We start from the raw sequence: 12,829 nt of genomic DNA, 5'->3' as shown, positions 1-12,829 counted from the left end.
GTCACTTGCTCTGGGTGAACCTTATTATTATTATTATACAGGATTTATACAGTGCCAACAGTTTTCTCAGCGCTTTACAATATAACGGGAGACAATACAGTTCAATACAAGAGGGATAGGAGGGCCCTGTTCCTTGGAGCTTACAATCTAAGAGGGAGGGGCTAGTGGTACAAAATGTAGTAACTGTGGGGGATGGACTGGAAGGAAGAGTAGATTCCATTATTAGCTGAGGGCAGGATAGACTTCCCTGAAGAGAGAGGTTTTCAGAGATCGCTTAAAAGTGAGCAGAGTAGGCGATAGTCTGATAAATTGGGGTAGAGAGTTCCAGAGGAAGGGGGAAGTCCTGGAGACGAGCATGGGAGGAGGAGACAAGGGAGCTAGAGAGCAGGAGGTCGTTCCAGGAGCGGAGAGTACGGTTTGGGCGATATTTGGAGACAAGTTTGGTGATGTAATTTGGGGCAGAGTTATAAATGGCTTTATATGTTATTGTTAATGTTTTGAATTTTATCCGTTGGGCAACGGGAAGCCAGTGGAGAGATTGGCAGAGAGGGGTGGCTGATACAGAATGGTTAGTAAGGTGGATGAGTCTGACAGCAGCATTATTGATAGACTGAAGAGGAGTTTGCCTGCGATTAGGTAGGCCAACGAGGAGGGAGTTGCAATAGTCAAGGCGAGATATAACATGGGAGTGAATAAGTTGCTTAGTGGTTTCCGAGGTTAAGAACGGCCATATCTTGGAGATGTTGTGGAGGTGAAGTCTACAAGATTTGGACAGCGATTGGATTTGGGACTGAAAGGACAGATGGGAGTCTAGGATTACACCTAGTACCCTGGCAAGAGGGGAGGGACTGATGATTGTGTTATTGATCTTGATGGAGAAGTCAGAGGAGGGGGCATGGGCTGGAGGGAATACTAAGAGCTCAGTTTTGGAAAGATTGAGGAAGTGGAGTGACATCCATGCTGATATGTCGCTTAGTAGGTTAGTAATGCCAGAGGAGACTGAAGGGGTGAGGTGAGGGGTAGAAAGATAGATTTGTGTGTCATCAGTATAGACATGGTACTTAAAGCCATGGGAGTTTATCAAGTGACCAAGGGAGGAGGTGTAGATGGAGAAGAGTAGGGGTCCAAGGACTGAACCTTGAGGGACCCCTACAGAAAGAGGAAGTGGAGAGGAGGAGGCAGGTAACGCTGAAGGAGTGCTGCGATTGGTAGGAGGAGAACCAGGAGAGAGCAAAGTCTCAGAGGCCAAGAGAGTGGAGTTTTTTGAGGAGGAGGAGATGGTCAACTGTATCAAAAGCTGCAGAGAGGTCAAGTAGTAAGAGTACGGAGTAGTGGCCATTGGTTTTAGCAGTTAGTAGATCATTAGTGAGTTTTAGTAGGGCAGTTTCAGTAAAGTGTAGTGAGCGAAAGGCAGACTGTAAAGGGTCAAGAAGGTTGTTCTCAGTGAGGTAGTAGCTCAGGCGATTGTAGACTAAGCGTTCTAGGAGTTTAGAGATAAATGGCAGCAGGGAGATGGGTCTTAAGTTGTTCATGTTGGTGGGATCCAGGGAGGGCTTTTTAAGTATGGGAGTGATGTGTGCATGCTTTAGAGGGGTGGGGAAGGCACCATTAGAGAGGGAGAGATTGAAGATGTGAGTGAGGGAGCATAGGATGGAAGAAGAGGGTGACCATAGTAGTTGTGAAGGGACAGGATCCAAGGGGCAGGTAGTGAGATGGGCTTCTCAGAAAACCTTAGTGACCTCTTCGGTAGTAGCAAGGTCAAAAGAGGAAAGTGTTGAGGGAGGTTTAGTATAAGGTATGCTAAGTGGGATGGATGTCTGTGCAGTGGCGATGCCGCTACGAATTGCATCAGTCTTGTTTTTTAAATGATTTGCAATCTCGTGAGCAGTGAGTGAGGTACTGGGTGGAGGTGGAGAAAGTAGAGAGTTAAAAGTAGAGAAGAGACAAGGACTGGATGACAAGCTATTGATGAGAGTGACAAAGTAGGCTTGTTTGGGAGCATGAAGGGAGGAATTGTATGTTAAGAAAGAAGATTTATATAAGGTGAATGCTTGGTGACTGTCATTTAAGATTTCTGGTGTCATCAGTCTGCCAAGGTTGTAATGGTCGGGGCCTGATGCTTTGTGTTGTTAGAGGAGCAAGTGAGTCTAATGTGGATGAAAGCGAACTCTTGTAGACAGAAGTGGCCAGGTCAGGGCAGGACAGGGGAGAGATTCTGTCATAGAGGTGGTCAGTTGCAGAGTGGAAAGGAGCAGGGTTCAAGTTGTGAAGATTTCTGCGGATAATTGTTTGCTGATTGGAGGGATAAGTGTTTGAAGACAAGGACACTGTGAAGGTGATAAGATTGGGATCAGAGAGAGGAAAGGGGGTGTTTGTGAGGTTGTAGGGAGTGCAAAGATGGGAGAAAATAAGGTCTAATGTATTCCCATCAGAGTGAGTGGAGGACTGTGTCCATTGTGCTAATGCAAAAGATGAGGTTATGTTGAAGAGTTGGGATGTAGACGGGTTTTTTACATTAATGGGAATATTAAAATCTCCGAGAATGATAGTGGGTAGTTCAGAGGAGAGAAAGTAGGGTAGCCAGGTGGAGAAATCATCAAGAAAGCGCAACACTGGTCCAGGAGGCCGATAGATCACTGCAATCCTCAGAGAAATAGGAGAAAACAGCCGAATGCAGTGAGTCTTGAAAGAAGAGAAGCATAGAGAGGGAGGGTTAGGGAGAACTTGAAAGTTGCTCAATGGGGATAGAAGCAGACCAACCCCACCTCCTTTCTGACCACTGGGTCTGGGTGAGTGGGTCCAGAGGAGGCCTCCATAGCAAAGTGCTGAAGAAAGAAGAAGAATCTGCTGCTTGAAGCCAGGTTTCTGTAATTGCGGGAGACAAAAAGGTCATAGACAGAGGTAAGCTTATTACAGACAGAGCGGGCATTCCAGAGCGCACATGAAAAAGGGAGGGTGGTTTTTGGGAGCACGGGAACTGATATTACATTTAGGGGATTGCGGCTATTCCTGGAAGAAAGAGGGTGCCTGGTGTGGGGGTGAGATACTGCACGACCAGGGTTTGGGGAGATATCCCCGGACGTTTGGAGAAGAAGAAGGGTGAGGAAAGTAACATGGGAGCGGGATGTACACGAGTGTACATGCCTTCCAGCCCTGGTGTTTGGGTCAGCAGGAGAGTAAAGTATCAGCAGGAGGTGATGAGAGCAGTAGTAGGGAGATGGTAGCAGTGAGGGTGAGATGTATAAGTTTTGGGGTGGAGTAGAGGGGTAAAGAAATGAGATTTTGGGAACACAGGATAGTAATATGAAAAGGAGGAGTAGAGGGGACATATTACAAAGGTACACGGAGTGGGACTCAGACTTGTAGGAGATGTTTCCCAGGGTGTTTGCTTGCAGTCTATCCAGTGCGCAGTAGAGTTTCTTGTTGTATCTTCCTGCTGCTTGTTATCCTGCTTTAGTTAAACTGCTGTGTTCAACTGCATCTTAGCACTCCAACAAAAACTGCACTCCATCTGTGACTCTGCCCCCCCCCCCCCCCCCGTCAGTGACCTCCCCCCATGAGCTGATCTAAATTTATAGGGAGATGGTCAAATGAGCACTCTTCTCCGCCCTAATTAGGAACTGATAAGGATCACATGAATTGGGGGGGGGGGATGTTTCTCAAACACAGACCAGACACAGGCCACAGTCATAAAAGAAGTGCAACAAGAGGTGAAAATCAATCAACACAAACAGACAAAAATATATACACTATTTGTTCTGAGATTTGCAGAAAGACTATGCGTTGCTGAAGTTGCAGTTTAGAGTGGAGAGAGCAGATGAGAGCAGCAAGTTACCTGTGAAAAGCAGGGAAGCCATGATTCGGGTGCTGTGTTCAACTGCATCTTAGCACTCCAACATGCTCTCATCTGTGAAAAGCACAGGGCACCAGTGGTGGACCTGCCAATTCTGGTGTTCAGTGGCAAATGCCAATCAAGCTCTATGGTGCCAGACAGTGAGCACAGGACCCACTAGAAGATGTCGGACCCCCAGGCTACCCTCACCAAGTCTGTTTCTGATTGGTCAGAGACATTCACACAAGTGGCCTGCTGGAGGTCATTTTTTATGGCTCTGGCAGTGCTAATCCTGTTCCTCCTTGCACAAAGGAGCAGATACCGGTCCTGCTGATGGGTTAAGGACCTTCTATGGCCCTGTCCAGCTCTCCTAGAGTAACTGCTTGTCTCCTGGAATCTCCTCCATGCACTTGAGACTGCTGGGAGACACAGCAAACCTGGCAATGGCACGTATTGATGTGCCATCCTGGAGGAGTTGGACTGCCTGTGCAACCTCTGTGTCTAGGTATCACTTTATGCTACCAGTAGTGACACTGACCCTAAGTGCAAAAGTAGTGAAAATCTTTTCTCAGAAAAGATGAGTAGGGGAAAAAATGTCAGTGGCCTTCACCTGTACAACCAATCCTGTTTTGGGGGTTGTCTCTTTGTTGCCCATCTAGTGCACTTGTTGTTAATTTCATTAACACCAAAACAGCTGAAACTGATTAACAACCCCCTCTGCTACTTAACTGACCAGATCAATATCCCAGGAGTTTAACTGACTTGATGCTATACTCTGATTAAAAAGTGTTCCTTTAATTTTGAGCAGTGTGTATATTTTATAAGAAGAGCATAGATATGGATCTATATAGAATACTCAAGATGCTGAAAAGGTTTTCACAAATGGGGGAAACAGATGTATATGTAAAAAAAGATGTCTTGCTTATACTGGTGATATATTATCTAAGGTGAATATCTAAACACATTTTTTTTTTGAAGGTCAATAGATGTATGAAGTTATTGGCCATAGACTATAGGGGCCCTATTGAGCCTAGTTTTACAAGGGCAATTAAAAGCCTGGGGGTAAAATGTGATTTAAAGGATAAAATTGCCCCCAGCAAATTAAAGTAGCAAAACATGGTTCCATCTCTCCAACCATGTATAATTCCACTTTGTGGTATGTATCAGTGCAAAAAAGCACTATGCAAAACCTGTTCCTTTGTTAAACATGGTAAATAGAATTTTCAAAAGGAAAAATGTATAAATTAGGGGCATTTTACAATTGTTCATCTAAATTTATTATATATTGCTTAACCTGCTTTTGCAAACTCCTCTATGTAGGCCAAACCATACACTCTCTCAGAAAGCAGTTTGGAGAACATCACCACCTAGTAGAAGAAGGAAATACAAACATAGTATTCCTCGCCATTTTACAGTTTCACCAAAAGTCCACAGAAGGCTTCGAAGTTTGGGTCATAGAACATATGCCCAGATGTCTGTCTGAAGCAGAGCAATTACATAGGCTCTGTGAAAGGCATACATACTGGATTTATACTTTAGACTCACTTTCTCCCAATGGACTAAACGAAGAACTTGAGATCTCCCTGTCAGCCACGGAAGCTGACAGACCTCTACTCGATACATGGACTCTGCAGCCAAGATGGCGCCGATGGCCCTCAGAACGGCTCCTCCACTAATACCAGGGACACACTGTAGTATCACCCTGATTCAAGGTTACAGATGCCGCTATACGATGGGGACCCGGGTGAGTGTTCTCCCCACCTGTCCCATACCACCATGAGCAAAGCAAAATCTAGGCCTAAAATGCAACAGTGGCCTTAGATGTGTGTTTTGGATCATTGTCATTTTGGAAAAATGCACGACAACCAAGGGCACAGAGTGATGGTAGCATCTTCTCTTTCAATTCAGAGCAGTACATCTGTGAATTCATGATACCATCAATGAAATGTATCTCCCCGACACCATCAGCACTCATGCAGCACCACAGAAGTACACTGCCACCACCATGGTTCACTGTAGGCACCATGCATTTTTCTTTGTGCTCATCTATGCAACGCCATACAGTTTTGAAGCCATCAGTTCCAAAAACATTTATCTTGGTCTCATCACTCCAGAGTATGGAGTCCCAGTAGTCTTCTTCTTTTTTAGCATGGGCCCTGGCAAATTCTAGGGGGGCTTTTTTTGTGCATGGGCTTTAGGAGAGGCTTCCTTAATGGATGATACCCATACATGCCATTCCTCTGCAGTGTACGTTGTAATGTGTCACAGGAAACAATCACCCCAGTATGGCTTTCTACTTCTTTAGCTAACGTCAATGAACTTGCATGGTGATTTTCTTCAAACCTTCTCATCAGAAGACGCTCCTGTCGAGGTATTAACTTCCATGGACAGCCTGGACGTCTCTATGAGATGTTTGCAATTCCATCTTTGTTTAATTTTTGTATCACTTTTGCTGCAGTATTATGACTAATAAGTAAAGCTTTACTGATCTTCTTTTAGCCTTCACCTTTCTTGTGTAAAGAAATAATTTTCTTTCTCAGGCCTTGAGACATTTCCATGTGGTGCCATTGTTGACAACATGAATTGGGAAGGGGTTTCCCTTGTTAAGTAACGCCTTTTTATAATCAACTGCCTGCTGGACACCTGTTTAACCTCCCTAGCGGTATTCCCGAGTGTAGCTCGGGGTAAACTGTCAGTACCAAAAGAGGTAACACCGAGCTACACTCGGGTTTACCATGCGGCGCTGCATAGGGATTCCCTGCAGAGCTTACCTTGGCCTGCGCTCCCGCGATGTGTCCCCTGCAGCCGGGGACCGGCCATCTCCTCCGACCGATGCCGGCATCGGGCTTCGGTGTTCCGGTCCCTGTGACGTCGGGATGTACGGGCGCCGCCAGCGGCGGGAAATTAAAACATTTTTAAAAATGTCATTTTTCTCCAGACAAATTTTACATAGTAAAACATTGCTGTTTCAACCCATTTCACATACATTTTGTCCCTAGTGCTTTGTCCTGTGCCCTGCCTGCATTTTGTCTGTTCTTTCTGCCTGGAAACTGAGAAAAGTCTATGGCATCCAAAAAGCGTCCCTTTAGGTCAAAAGTGGTTTTAGACCAGCTACAGAACAGCGATAGTAAATCAGAACCACTTGCAGAATTGAGTGATAATGATTCGTGGGGAAATTCGTCATCAGACACTGAAAACGATTTTGCGACTTTGCTCAGCGATGTGCGAACTTGGCGCTCTATTTTAAATTTCAATGTTTTTGGTTTGATTATATTATTGAATTAAATGTATTATTATTATATAATTATTTTTTATGATTATTTATTAAATTATAATTTATGATTTCGTGTTTCAAATTTTATCATACCCGGGATGTTTAATAGACTCTTGTTCGGACAGATTTCAGTGAGTTATTCCTAAAAATTACAGCCTACAAAAAAAAAACTACATATTTCCATGCAAAATAATGGTACCGCTTTCAGCACCAAAAATCTGAAATAATCATACCGCTAGGGAGGTTAATGAGTAATTAGACTCACCTGTAGTTGAATTCTTGTTAATTAGGATTTCTTTGAGGTGTATTCATTTTTGCAACATGGACTTGAATGAATTTGTTAGGAAAAATACTTTTTTGTGTGTGCAAATTAACAAATCTTGTTTGCCATCAATGGCCCGCATTTTTGGGAGTATTTTGCAGTATAGTGTGCCATAGAAAATGTTGATTCTAAAAGGAAAGTAAAGGTTTTCTGACAAATCTCTTGGGGCGTACTCATTTATGCTGAGCACTGTATATTGTTTCAGTGTGTCCTATCATAAATCAGAACATGTTTTAATCATAATATTACTGTACTTGATATCCTCTATATCTATAATTTGGTAATTTATTTCTGCCCTTATCATTGTTTTTATGTATTGTTTTATCATACATTCTTGTTTTGCCACCATTAGATAGCACCACTTCCTACTTTTGTTATAGCTCCTATGTATCATTCCATCATGCACTTCTGTACGCCACCACTAGATAGTGCTTTATATAAGAGGCACCATAGTCCTGCATACACACCTTGAAAAAGGAGTACGCCTTATGTGCATGCTCATAAACACTTTGCAATACTTCTGCTGACATCATCACGCTCAACGCCACGCTCCATGAACATTCCAGCTCTCTCTCCTGGTCTTCCTCCATACTCATATCGCCCCAGGACTGAGACGAGCTGTAGCTCGATCGGCAGCTGACACAGCTACAGCGTGAGGGATCGATTCTGCTTTACCAGTAACAGACAGACTTCCTTTATATGCCTGCTTTTAATCTTCATAATGTGAATTGTCTTCTATAATAAATCTTTATAGTCTACACTTAGAAATGCTTCTGTATCTTCCTTGCATTGCATGTACTATTTGGAGACCGCTTCTACTGTAACAAAAGCCTAGCCCTAAGCTGCAGACACCCTTATGCTCCTGTGATCCTATCCTATCCTTGGATGGGCTTTTAGTCATCTGCATACAAGGACACATTTACATGGACTGTTCCTTATCATAAGGGTCACATAATTTGCACCTATACTCCTTTTTAATTGTAAGTTCTGTTATGAGCATCTCATTTATAAAAAAATACTTTACTATCACTTTAAGCAATATGCGAGAAGCCATTAATTGTACAAATATGATATTTAAATAAAATGCATGTTAAAAGCGTTATTGATTAAACATCATTGCCTTTTTTATGCCAGGTTTATGTACAGGTGTATTTTTTTACAGGTTCATTTTATAAGGCAGGGTAAAGGGCACTGATGAAATGGAAAGGGCAGTAACATAGCAGATTTTACTTTTCATCCCCTAGAAGCAAATATTTTTTTAAAAATATTGCAGCTTACCAATTCTCAGATATGATGGCTGCATTTTGTTATTTAGACTTTATTCCTTTATTTTCACCTGGTGATCTGGCCAGTAAGTCTATTGTTTTTCAAAAGAACAAGCTGAATTGCGGATTTAACAGTTACAGGGATGAGACAAGCCATTCACCACTGACAGGGGTGGACAATGATCAGCTTTTATTTATGTATGAGGGTTCTTCAAGAAGGTATCTACACTTTTTAAAATATATATATATAAAAGTGTGGAAACTTTTTGAAGACCCCTCGTAAAACCTTTATCCCCCCCAAAAAAAACTGTTGCAACTGCTTTTGAAGTGTTAGCTGAAGTTTGGCTTCAGTTTGTTAATGTAAATCTGCTGGTTCCTCTAATCCTCCCCTCATCCCAGACTGTCAATGCTGCTGGTTTATTATATACAACATTGGCCTATGCCTGGAATTCTTCTTTAAGGGCCGGTTCACCTACGCTATATTGCCAAAAGTATTGGGACACCCCTTCAAATCATTGGATTCAGGTGTTCCAATCACCTCCATAGCTACAGGTGTATAAAATCAAGCACCTAGGCATGCAGACTGATTCTACAAACATTTCAGGAACTCAGTGAATTCAAGCGTGGTACCGTGATAGGTTGCCACCTGTGCAATAAGCCCATCCGTGGAATTTCCTTGCTACTAAATATTCCACGGTCAACTGTTAGTGGTATTATAACAAAGTGCAAGCAACTGGGAACAACAGCAACTTGCTAAGTAGTTGGCCACGTAAAATAAAAGAGTGGGGTCAGCGCATGCTAAAGCACACAGTGCGCAGAAGTTGCCAACTGTCTGCAGAGTCAATAGCTAAAGACCTCCAAACTTTGTGTAGACTTGAGATTAGCTCAACAACAGTGCGTAGAGAGTTTCATGGAATGGGTTTTCATGGCCAAGCAGCTGCATCCAAGTTTTATTATTATTATTTTTATTGTTTTACAGTATTTATATAGGGCCAACAGTGCTATAGCGCTGTATATTAAAATGGGAGACAGTACACGAGACAGTACAGTAACAATACAATTCAATACACGAGGGGTTCGAGGGGCCTGCTCCTTGGAGCTTACAATCTAGGAGGGAGGGGATAGTGGTACAAGAGGAAATAGCTGTGGGGGATGGAGTGGTAGGAAGAGTGGAGAAGATCGGCAATTAGCTGAGGACGGGGTAGGCTTCCCTGAAGAGATGGGTTTTCAGGGTGCGCCTAAAGGGGAGGAGAGTAGGTGATAGTCTGATGGATTGGAGTAGGGAGTTCCAGAGGATGGGGGAAGCACTGGAGAAGTCCTGGAGATGGGAATGGGAGGAGGAGACCAGGGAACTAGAGAGTAGGAGGTCTTGTGAGGAGCGGAAAGTACGTTTTGGGTGGTATTTGGATATCAGATCGGTGATGTAGTTTTGGTGCAGTGTGATGAACAGCTTTGTACGTCAATGTTAGCATTTTGAATTTTATCCATTGGGCAATGAAGGGATTGGTAGAGGGGGGTGGCGGATACGGAGCGGTTAGTAAGGCGGATGAGTCTGGCCGCAGTATTCAGGATAGACTGAAGCGGGGGTAGCCTGCGGTGAGGAGGGAGTTACAGTAGTCAAGTTGTGATATAATAAGGGAGTGAATGAGTTGCTTAGTAGTTTCCGGGGTTAGGAACGGACGTATTTTGGAGATGTTGTGGAGGTGGAGTCTACATGAGTTTGTCAGCGATTGGACCTGGGGCTGGAAAGACAGATTGGAGTCTAGGATGACACCTAGTACTCAGGCTTACAGGGTGGGACTGATGGTGGCGTTATTGGTTGTGGTGGAGAAGTCAGGGGGGAGCGCGGGCTGGAGGGAAAACTAGGAGCTCGGTTTTTGAAAGATTTAGTTTGAGGAAGAGGAGTGACATCCAATCCGATATGTCATTCAGTAGGCTTGTGATACGGGCGGAGACTGAAGGGGTGAGGTGAGAGGTAGAGAGATAGATTTGCGTGTCGTCAGCATAGAGATGGTAGTTGAAGCCGTGAGAGTGTATCAGTTGGCCAAAGGAGGAGGTGTAGATGGAGAAGAGAAGGGGCCCGAGGACAGAACCTTGAGGGACCCCAACAGAGAGGGGGAGTGAGGGGGAGGTGGCAGCATTATAGGTAACACTGAAGGAGCACTGTGATAGATAGGAAGAGAGCCAGGAGAGAGCGGAGTCTCTGAGGCCAAGAGAGTGTAGTTTTTTGAGGAGGAGGGGGTGGTCAACTGTGTCGAAAGCCGCAGAGAGGTCGAGGAGCAGGAGCACTGAATAGTGGCCATTAGCTTTGGCGGTTAGCAGGTTGTTGGTGAGTTTGAGTAGGGCAGTTTTGGTAGAGTGTAGGGGACGGAAGCCAGACTGTAGGGGATCAAGGAGGTTGTGGTAGGTGAGTTGGGAACTCAAGTGATTATAGACTAAGCGCTCAAGGAGTTTGGATGTAAATGGCAGCAGGGAGATGGGTCTAAGGTTGTTCATGTCGGTGGGATGCAGGGAAGGTTTTTTAAGTATGGGAGTGATGTGCACATGCTTCAGAGGGGAGGGGAATGCGCCAGTAGAGAGGGAGAGATTAAAGATGTGAGTGAGGGAGCGTAGGATGGAGGAGGAGGTTGATCGTAGGAGTTGTGAGGGGACAGGGTCAAGGGGGCAGGTGGTGAGGCTGGCTTCAGAGAAGACTTTAGTGACCTCTTCAGTGGTAGCAAGGTCGAAGGAGTGGAGTGTTGAGGGGGTTTTAGTGTGAGGAATGCTAGGTGGGGTGGAGGTCTGGGCAGTGGCAAGGTCGAAGGAGAGGAGTGTTGAGGGGGTTTTCATGTGAGGGATGCTAGGTGGGGTGGAAGTCTGAGCAGTGGCGATGTCCCTACGAATTGCGTTGATCTTGTTTTTGAAGTGCTTAGCAATCTCGTGGGCGGTGAGTGAGGTACTGGGTGGAGGTGGGGGCGGAGAGAGTAGAGAGTTAAAAGTAGAGAAGAGCCGGTGAGGACTGGAGGATGCTTTACATCACCAAGTGCAGTGCAAAGCAGTGGTGTAAAGCACACCACCACTGGACTCTAGAGCAGTGGAGATGTGTTTTCTGGAGTGAAAAATCACACTTCTCCATCTGGCAATCCATTGGACATGTCTGGGTTTGGCGATTGCCAGGAGAACAGTACTTGCCTGACTGCATTGTGCCAAGTGTAAAGTTTGATGGGGGATTATGGTGTGGGGTTGTTTTTCAGGGGTTGGGGTTGGTCCCTTAGTTCTAGTGAAGAGAAGGCTTCAACATACCAATAAATTTTGGACAATATCAAGCTCCCAACTTGGTGGGAACAGTTTGGGGATGGCTTCTTCCTGTTTCAACATGATTGCACACCATGCACAAAGCAAGGTCCATAAAGACATGGATTGGGGTGGAGGAACTTGACTGGCCTGCACAGAGTCCTGACCTCAACCCGATAGAACACCTTTGGGATAATTAGAGTGGACACTGCGAGCCTTCTCGTCTGACATCAGTTCCTGACCTCACAAATGTGCTTCTGGATAAATGGTCAAACATTCCCATAGACACACTCCTAAACCTTGTGGACGGCCTTCCCAGAAGAGTTGAAGCTGCTATAACTGTAAATAGTGGGCCAACTCAATATTGAAGTCTACGGACTAAGACTGGGATGCCATTAAAGTTCATGTGTGTGCAAAGGCAGGTGTCCCAATACTTTTGGCAATATAGTGTATATGCGTTTTGAACTGCATCCAATTCGCATGACGTGAAAAAACATTGGTTTCTATTGTGTCTGTTCACATATATGCGGTACACCAGCAATGCGGATTAAAAAAAGAGTCCTGTCTGATTTCTGAGTAGTGTGGTCCGGTCCAGGTGCAAATTAAAGTCTCATTGACTTCTATGGGAACCACTTCTAAACCACACATGTTATCACTTGTGAACAGGCACCATCATTCCAGTGGCTTTCTCCTGATTCATTGGAAATCACAGGGGGATGGAGATTTAAATGCTGGCTCCGCCCTTGTAAATTGTGCTGCTTGGGTACCATAATAATGTGAAGGGGTCAAATCATTATAGCAATTTTGAATCTGAACTGTTACAAAATAAAAAAAAAACACATGTTTGGGGTGTCCAAGGAAGG

Source organism: Staurois parvus, unplaced genomic scaffold (genome assembly GCF_062004578.1).
Source record: "Staurois parvus isolate SC_StPar_1 unplaced genomic scaffold, SC_StPar_1.0 ptg000011l, whole genome shotgun sequence".
In the NCBI taxonomy this organism is placed as follows: domain Eukaryota; kingdom Metazoa; phylum Chordata; class Amphibia; order Anura; family Ranidae; genus Staurois; species Staurois parvus.
Note: the sequence above shows the minus strand (reverse complement) of the source record.